Below are 6,841 nucleotides of genomic sequence, written 5' to 3'. Positions count from 1 at the left end.
TGGAAGAGACAGCGGAACCAGCCGAGGGCTGTGGGATGGGTGAGGAGGTAACAGCCCCAGGTGACAACTGCAAGACACCAAGGTTTAAAGGGGCGGGTTAATGAGGGGTGGTGAGGCTGTGAGGGAGTCCTCCTGTTAAAAATGGGTGCTCAGAGCACGGATTCAGTAACCAGGGCTCCCCTCAGCGTGCCCTCAGATCTAATTAGAATGGAAAAAGTAATTAAGGGAAGGTGCGACAGAGCTGAGGCTCCCAGCGAAGGCTCTGGCAGACAGGCAGGAATCTGGGAACACCTCGGGAGTTTGGGCCAAGGGATAACTCAGGGCCTGGGGCTCTTTTCTCACCTTCCCAGCAGAGCTTGTCCCTGCTCCACCACACACACCCCAATTACGGGAACCAGCTCCCCTCCTGCTTCTTGGAAGAGCGTCCCCAGGGCAAGGATGGATAAGTGATGCTTTTCCACGCTTTTTTGGTGTCGTGTGCTATCCCTCCCTCCACGGAGGCAGCCCTGGATTGTAAATCGCTTCTTTACCTGCATCCGCTGCTGTCCAGGAGGCAAATTAATTAATAATGGTCAATTAGTGCTGTGGGTGCTGGAGGTGCTGGGCACCGCTGTGTCCCTTCCTGGAGCATGAGGCTCTGGGGGTGCCTGGCTCTGCAGTCCGGGACTGTATTTGTGTATTTAAGAGATTTAATTCAGAAGTCACCCTTGGCATGTGGCAAAGCTGCAGAGGCAGCCCTCTCCAGGACATCCAGGACAAAAATTCCAAAGGAGAGGGGGAAAAGTTCCATCCCCCCATAAACGTGGACCGAGTGATGTGTAAAATATCTTCACAGCCGATCTCTGCTAATGGGTTGCAAATTGCTTCCATCAGCTCCAGCATTACAGATTGCCGTCTGAAATTGCTTCCAGGAGCCCATTTTGGGGCCAAACACTTCCTAGCTTGGGGAAATAACCATCAGCATCATTAGCGACAGTAAATTGTATTCAAATGAGGCACCGTGGGGCCTTATTAGGACTTCTTATGTGTGCCTTTCTCGCTGGTGGGGCAGCTCCAGCGTTAGGGACTCTTGCACCTGCACAGAATCCTTTAAATGGAAAAGACTTCCAAGATCATCCTCTGACTGCCAAGGCCAGCACTGAGCCACGTCCTCAAGATGTCCTTTAAAACATCTTTGAATCTTAAATCCCTCCAGGAATGGTGCCTCCACCACTGCCCAGGACTGCCTGGGTTTGACAACATTTTCCATGGAGAAATGTTTCCTGTTTTCCAGCTCCAGGTGTTGGGTAGCTGGAGGAAAAACTGGTCTTGCCATTAAAGATGGGCAAAGTCGGCCTCTGCCAGTCCCTGCTGGCCATTCCCATTGCTTTGTGCTGCTCCTCGAGGCAGCGCTTTGCTCCAGCTCTGAACCAAGAGCAGCTCCGTTGTCTCCACAGAGATCCTGGTAGAGGTCCAGGGTTTCCTAATTCATGAGCACATCGTTAATTATCTGCTGGAAGCCAGAGCCTCGGCATCTTGGTGAGACTAACGAGGCTATTAACAGAGCTGCTTCTTGCCATGCTGGCTTGGGCTGGCCCCGAGCGCGGTGCTGTCCCGGGCGGGTGAGCAAAGGCAGAGACAAGCTTTGTATCACATCCCCTGGCACCTGTTCGCCTTCCAAACCACATCTGACCACTGCTGAGACCTTCCCAAAGGAAACCATCTGAATCCCGGGGACAGAGAGCCCAGCACAGTCAGCTCGGTGAATCCGTGGGATCTCTAAACCGAGCGCATCCCCAGCATCCACGTGGTGATAACTGGGGAAAGGTCACAGCCAGCCTGGGCGGAGGGTCGAGCTGCAATGCCCAGAGCTGCTGCTCCCAGGAGTTCCCCCTGGGGTTATCCTGAGTGAAAACAGCAGTGTTTAAACCCAGCAGTGGCCGCTCGGAGCCGCTGGGTCAGCGGGCCCCGTGAGCGGCGTCTCCGGGTGATTTATGCCGTGTTGTGCCGTGCTCTCGCTTGCACCCGCTTGGCTCTCCCGGCGTGAGGAGCAGCCAGTCCATTAAACACTGAGTCATCCTCAGCAGCATTTAATTTTGTGAGGGGCAGCAGTTTGGATAATTAAAGGCCTCCATGGCCAATGCCAGCGGCTGTGGAGAGCAGGGCTGATGGGGAAGGCGAGGACACCCGGCAGCGCCGGTTAACCCGCCACCGAGGAGGTCCAGCTCTCCCTCCCTCCCCTCTCCCCCTGCATTTTGGGTTAGGTTTTAACCTTTTCCTGCCTCAGACAGGGGCTTCCTCAGCCAGGTGAGTGTGATGATGCTTTGTGCTATTTCTGCCTGGATTAACCACGTCCTGATGGGATCTCCCATGGGCAGATCTGCTATCTGGAGGCCTTGGCTTATTAAAAGGACAAGCTGTTCAGGGAGTTGGTAATAAAGCCATGAAAGCTTTTACGAACCAGAGTTGAAGGCACTAATATCGCTGTGCTCTGCGTGGGTGAGAAATTAGACAAGAGTTCCTCCGTGCTGATGGGGTTTTTTTCTCCCCCTATTCATCTTTCTCAACAATTATCTTTTATTTTGATATCTTTCTATTTAAACCTTCAGAACTGTGCTTGGGATGAAAAGGAGGTTGAACTGCTTAACAACCATGCACCTTGAGGTGCAGGGTGGAGGCACGGCGCCATGGGGAAGGTGGTTGGGGCTCTCCTGGGGTTTTGACAGCAGGAACCATCCCCAAGAGCCAGGCAGCAAATTCCCTGGGGATGGAATCCTGTGGGAGGGCAGGAACACCTCCTCACCAGCAGCCTGGGGAAGAGCCATAACGCTGCTCCTGTGTTGCACCAACATTGCACGCCTGGGGCTGGATAGCTGGGAATTCCTCTTCCTGCTGCTCATCACCCTTTCATCTGGGTGCCCCTCACCTCCTTTGGGGCTGAGTGTGGTTTTTGTAGCCCTTTCAGAGTTGTTTTTACTCTTTTTCCATCCCGGAATCTCGCAATCAATCGGACGCATCTTTCCGGAATTGTGGACAACACCTTGAAAACCGAGGGCGGATGGAAACCCTGTGGAAAATCACCAAGATGGGTGTGTGGCTTCATTAGCTTGAGCAATTAGCATGAGGCAATGCAACACCACTGGCTCCTGCTCAACCACTGTCCTGAAACGCTTCCCCTGTGCACAAATTCCACCTTGGGTGGGTCCTGCCATCCTCACTTGTTTCACCCAGTGCCCAGAGAAAACATCTCCTGGGACACACAGAGCCCTGGGGCTGCTGCCCTGGACTGAAGGGGCTGAGGATGCTCAGGCTGGATGGGATCTGTACATGGAAGTGTGGGGCAGAGACCAAACAAACTCATTCCACAGGACACTGGGTCAAGCAGGGATCTGTGAGGTTGCCAGCAGTCCTGCAGCGCTGCCCAAAGCCATCCCTCCTGGCTGCTTGCTCTCTCACCGCTCTGATATCCGTACCCGAGGCTGGTTTGGAGCTTCTGGGCCCTGTTGGGCCACGCTGGTGTTCCCAGAGCTGTGTCCAAAGGCCAGGAGCAGGTCATGGCACACAGGTGTGTGTGTGTGCTCAGGTGACATCCCAGGATGTGCCCAGTGTGGCACAGGACAACAGGAACCCCCAGCCCCTCCCTGGGTGTGGATCCAGCCCATCCTCCTGTGCTGCCCCACTCCATTTCTGCACCCACACTGCCCTGGCTTTGCTGGCTGCTGTTTGTCCTCGTGTCCTTGTCACTGCCACAGCCCCCATCTGGATCACTTTTTCTTTTATTCCCTCTGACACTGGTTGTGGTCACAACAAAACTCATCTCATTATGGAAATGCTGAGGGTAGCTGGAAGGGGAAATGGATCCCTCCATCTGGGAAGTGCCAGGTCGGCTGCAGAGCCGGGTTGGAGGAGGCAGCTCGGGCATCTCGGGTGTGTAAAAACCGCTCCAGCAGCAGCTCGGGGCTGCGGGAACCAAAGGGTTAACGCTGCCGGCATCCTCAAACGGCACCGATGGGAGCAGGAGCCTCTCCATCTCCGAAAGCTGGCAAACAAATTAAAGCAATGTTGCAACTAATGCGTTTCTTTGCAGCAGAGAGGAGGGGAAGAGAGGCTGAAAGGCTGCGGAGACAAAGGCGGTGCAGATGGGTGCTGGGGGACCCGCGAGCGCCACGTGCAGCGCTCCCAGCTAAGCTCAGATCTGCTGCCACGGCTCCGTGACAGCGGCCGGAATAACCTGGGGAGGATTTACGAGAACCACAGCAGGGCCAAAGGGGGAGCCTGCCTGGAAAGGGCTGTAGCTGGGAATTACTCTGGTGTTGACGCTTCTCGGTGCTCGTGTCCCATTTCCGCGGGAGGGATTGTGCGGTGCAGGGAGGGGGAAAATGGCCCTGGATGCTCCAGGAGATCAGCTCATCTTCCTCCCAGCAGCCTCCCGACACACAGCAGTCCAGCATCTCCCACTTGGCTCCCCGGGCTCTTATTTGCATGGAAGAGAAATTAAACAGAGAGATGCAAATCCCTTTAAACAATTTAACGGAGCTGCTGGCCCCGGTGGAGCCGGGTCTGGGGCTGGTGGATGCCCAGGGGGAGGAGGTTGCTTGGCAGAGTTTGGTGTGTGGGCTGGGGGAGTTGGACCCACAGCCACTGTCCAGGGGCTGCTGCTGCTCCCCGGCGTGGCTTTGTCCTTGTCCCCTGTTGGCAGAAATGTCACATTTCTCTGGAAGGAGGGGCTGTGTCCCCTCCCTCGGCAGCCAGGCCCATGCAAGGAGCAGATGGAGCCCATCTTGAACGTGCAGTCTCAGCAAAAGAAAAGCCAATAATGGAGTTAATTACAGACGTTATGTGATCACAGGGGATTCCCAGGGGATGCTGGCAATGGAGCAGCCCTTTGCTCGCCATCCGCAGCACCCGGCCGGGGGCTGAGCTGCCCTCCCTGGGGATGGCTCATGCACAAACGCCCTGGATGGACTGACTTGGAGCTCTGTGGTTCTGGGGGCTGTATCCATCCCTTCCCCTGGGGTTTTCCTGGCTGTGTCTCCTGGGGCAGATTCACAGGGTGGCTGGAAGTGCCGAGCAGTGTCTGCTCTCCCCAGGAGCTGCTCCTCCGGGTGTGAATACCTCCGTGAATACCCCGAGGGCAGAGCAGTCTGCCTTTGTCTCACCGCTGAGAGAAACCAGGAGAGAAATCGCGGCCGCTCCTAAACTCCTCGTTTAAAAGTGAATTTTAACTTGGAAGACCACAGACCCCTTACCTGGAGCCTCTGGGGCAGCTCTGCCCTCTCTCCCCCAGCCGTGCAATGTCTGATCAGTGACACAAGGGACTTCCCAGTGGAAAGCGGCAGCTGGAGGATGTGGATGTGCTGGTTTGCCCTCTTGGTGCTTCTGCTCTGCTCCCCATCAGCTGAGCTAATAAAGTTTGGACTCGTTAAATCCACAAATGGTTTCAAAGTCGATTGCCCTGGGCTGGCTCGCATCTCCCGCCCACCCCTCCCCTCGCCTCTCTGCCGGGGAGATAAGGATGGCAGTGGCTTTAATTCCTCACTTATGCATCGACTGCCAATTCTCCTGTCCGCTCACCCTTGATAAATATTGCACAAAGATTTGGCGGCCAGTGTGCCAGAGATAAAGGTCCGGTCTCACCAGATCTCCTTCCTCTGTGCCTTTTGTCTCGTTATGTGTCCAATTTGTTAAACAACACACCTGCTGCAAGAGGCTCTTCCCATTCCCTCTCCTGCCTCGGATTATTGCTAAACCTCTGCGTGAGCCTCCAGCCTGGGCTGGGAGCTGAGGGCTGGGGAAAGGCGCTGTCATTTCCAGGCCTTGAGCTGTCATTGATCGGGGATCAATAACGGAGCTGCCTTGGCTCAGAGCTCTCCGGGCCTGGCAGGATCCTCATCGCTGCTGTCGTGTGGGGCCGAGGTGCTGCCGTGTCATCTGTGAGCCCAGCCCTGGGAGCAGAGCCCAAAGCAGGATTTGGGGATGCTCCTGTGCAGGAAACCTGCAGAAGAGAGTGTGCCAGGTTTTAGCAAGGCTAAAACCCTCCTTTGCAGCCGGGTGCTGGCTGAGCTCGGTGTGGGGTGCAGGTGAGGTGCTGTGGGGGCTGTGTCAGTGGGAGCTGTGCTGTGTCTCACCCACCCACCCCATTTGGGTGTGCTGGGACTGGCTCCCCCAGCTCAGAAACCCAGGACCCTGCAGGCAACAGCCCTGATGCTGCATCTCCTGCCCAAGCCTCAAATTTCAGGGCTGCTGGAAGCAAGGGGACAGACAGAGACCATTGATTGGGGTGGAGAGGGAAAAAACAAGAGGGAAGGTCTCAAGAAACCTAATCACTGATTATAGATCTGGCTGGTGACATGGTAGAGCTGATTCCCCCTTTGCATCCTCATCCTGAGTGTTGTCTCTCTCATGAGAAGATCAAATTAAAGAAGAGACAAGTGTTGCTGAGGTCTGGATGTCTTTGAGCTCGATGTGGCACACAGGTGTGTTATTCCTGCTGGAACACCAGCTGTCCCAGGCAGCTTCAGGGGCTATTTGCCTTCCAGGTCTCTGGACTCCGCAGTTTGGCAGTGGCTCTGACAACATGGCTTGATCACTATCGTTTCTAAATCCATGAGAAATGTCATCTGAAGTGCAACAAATAACGGTCTGATTATCTGCTGGATCCTAATGCTACTCCCTGGAGATAACAAGCTGCAATTTTCCCCCTGGGCCATACAATAATCGCCCCAATTACTCCCAAGCAGTGGTTATTAAACTCATGGCACCGCTTTCGTTTACAAAGCAAAAATCATTAAGCAGGTGTGTGTGTGTGTGTTTTTGCTGTTTGGCTGGGAGTGACCGAGGTTGTTCTTGCTTTGTTCTGGGA

At 54.9% G+C, this 6,841-nt stretch overlaps 1 long non-coding RNA gene across 1 annotated transcript; it reads right to left on the bottom strand.

Moving 5' to 3' along the window:
- Positions 1-3,737: 3,737 nt before the first annotated feature.
- Positions 3,738-5,433, bottom strand: LOC107215694. Its single transcript, XR_001525203.2, has 3 exons — positions 5,229-5,433; positions 4,286-4,452; positions 3,738-4,018 (listed from the first exon to the last, which is right to left on the bottom strand). It is a non-coding gene; the product is annotated as an uncharacterized LOC107215694 (long non-coding RNA).
- Positions 5,434-6,841: the final 1,408 nt, after the last annotated feature.

The sequence above is a fragment of the Parus major genome, linkage group LGE22 (assembly GCF_001522545.3).
Source record: "Parus major isolate Abel linkage group LGE22, Parus_major1.1, whole genome shotgun sequence".
In the NCBI taxonomy this organism is placed as follows: domain Eukaryota; kingdom Metazoa; phylum Chordata; class Aves; order Passeriformes; family Paridae; genus Parus; species Parus major.
Note: the sequence above shows the minus strand (reverse complement) of the source record. Positions and strands in the feature narration are given on the sequence as shown.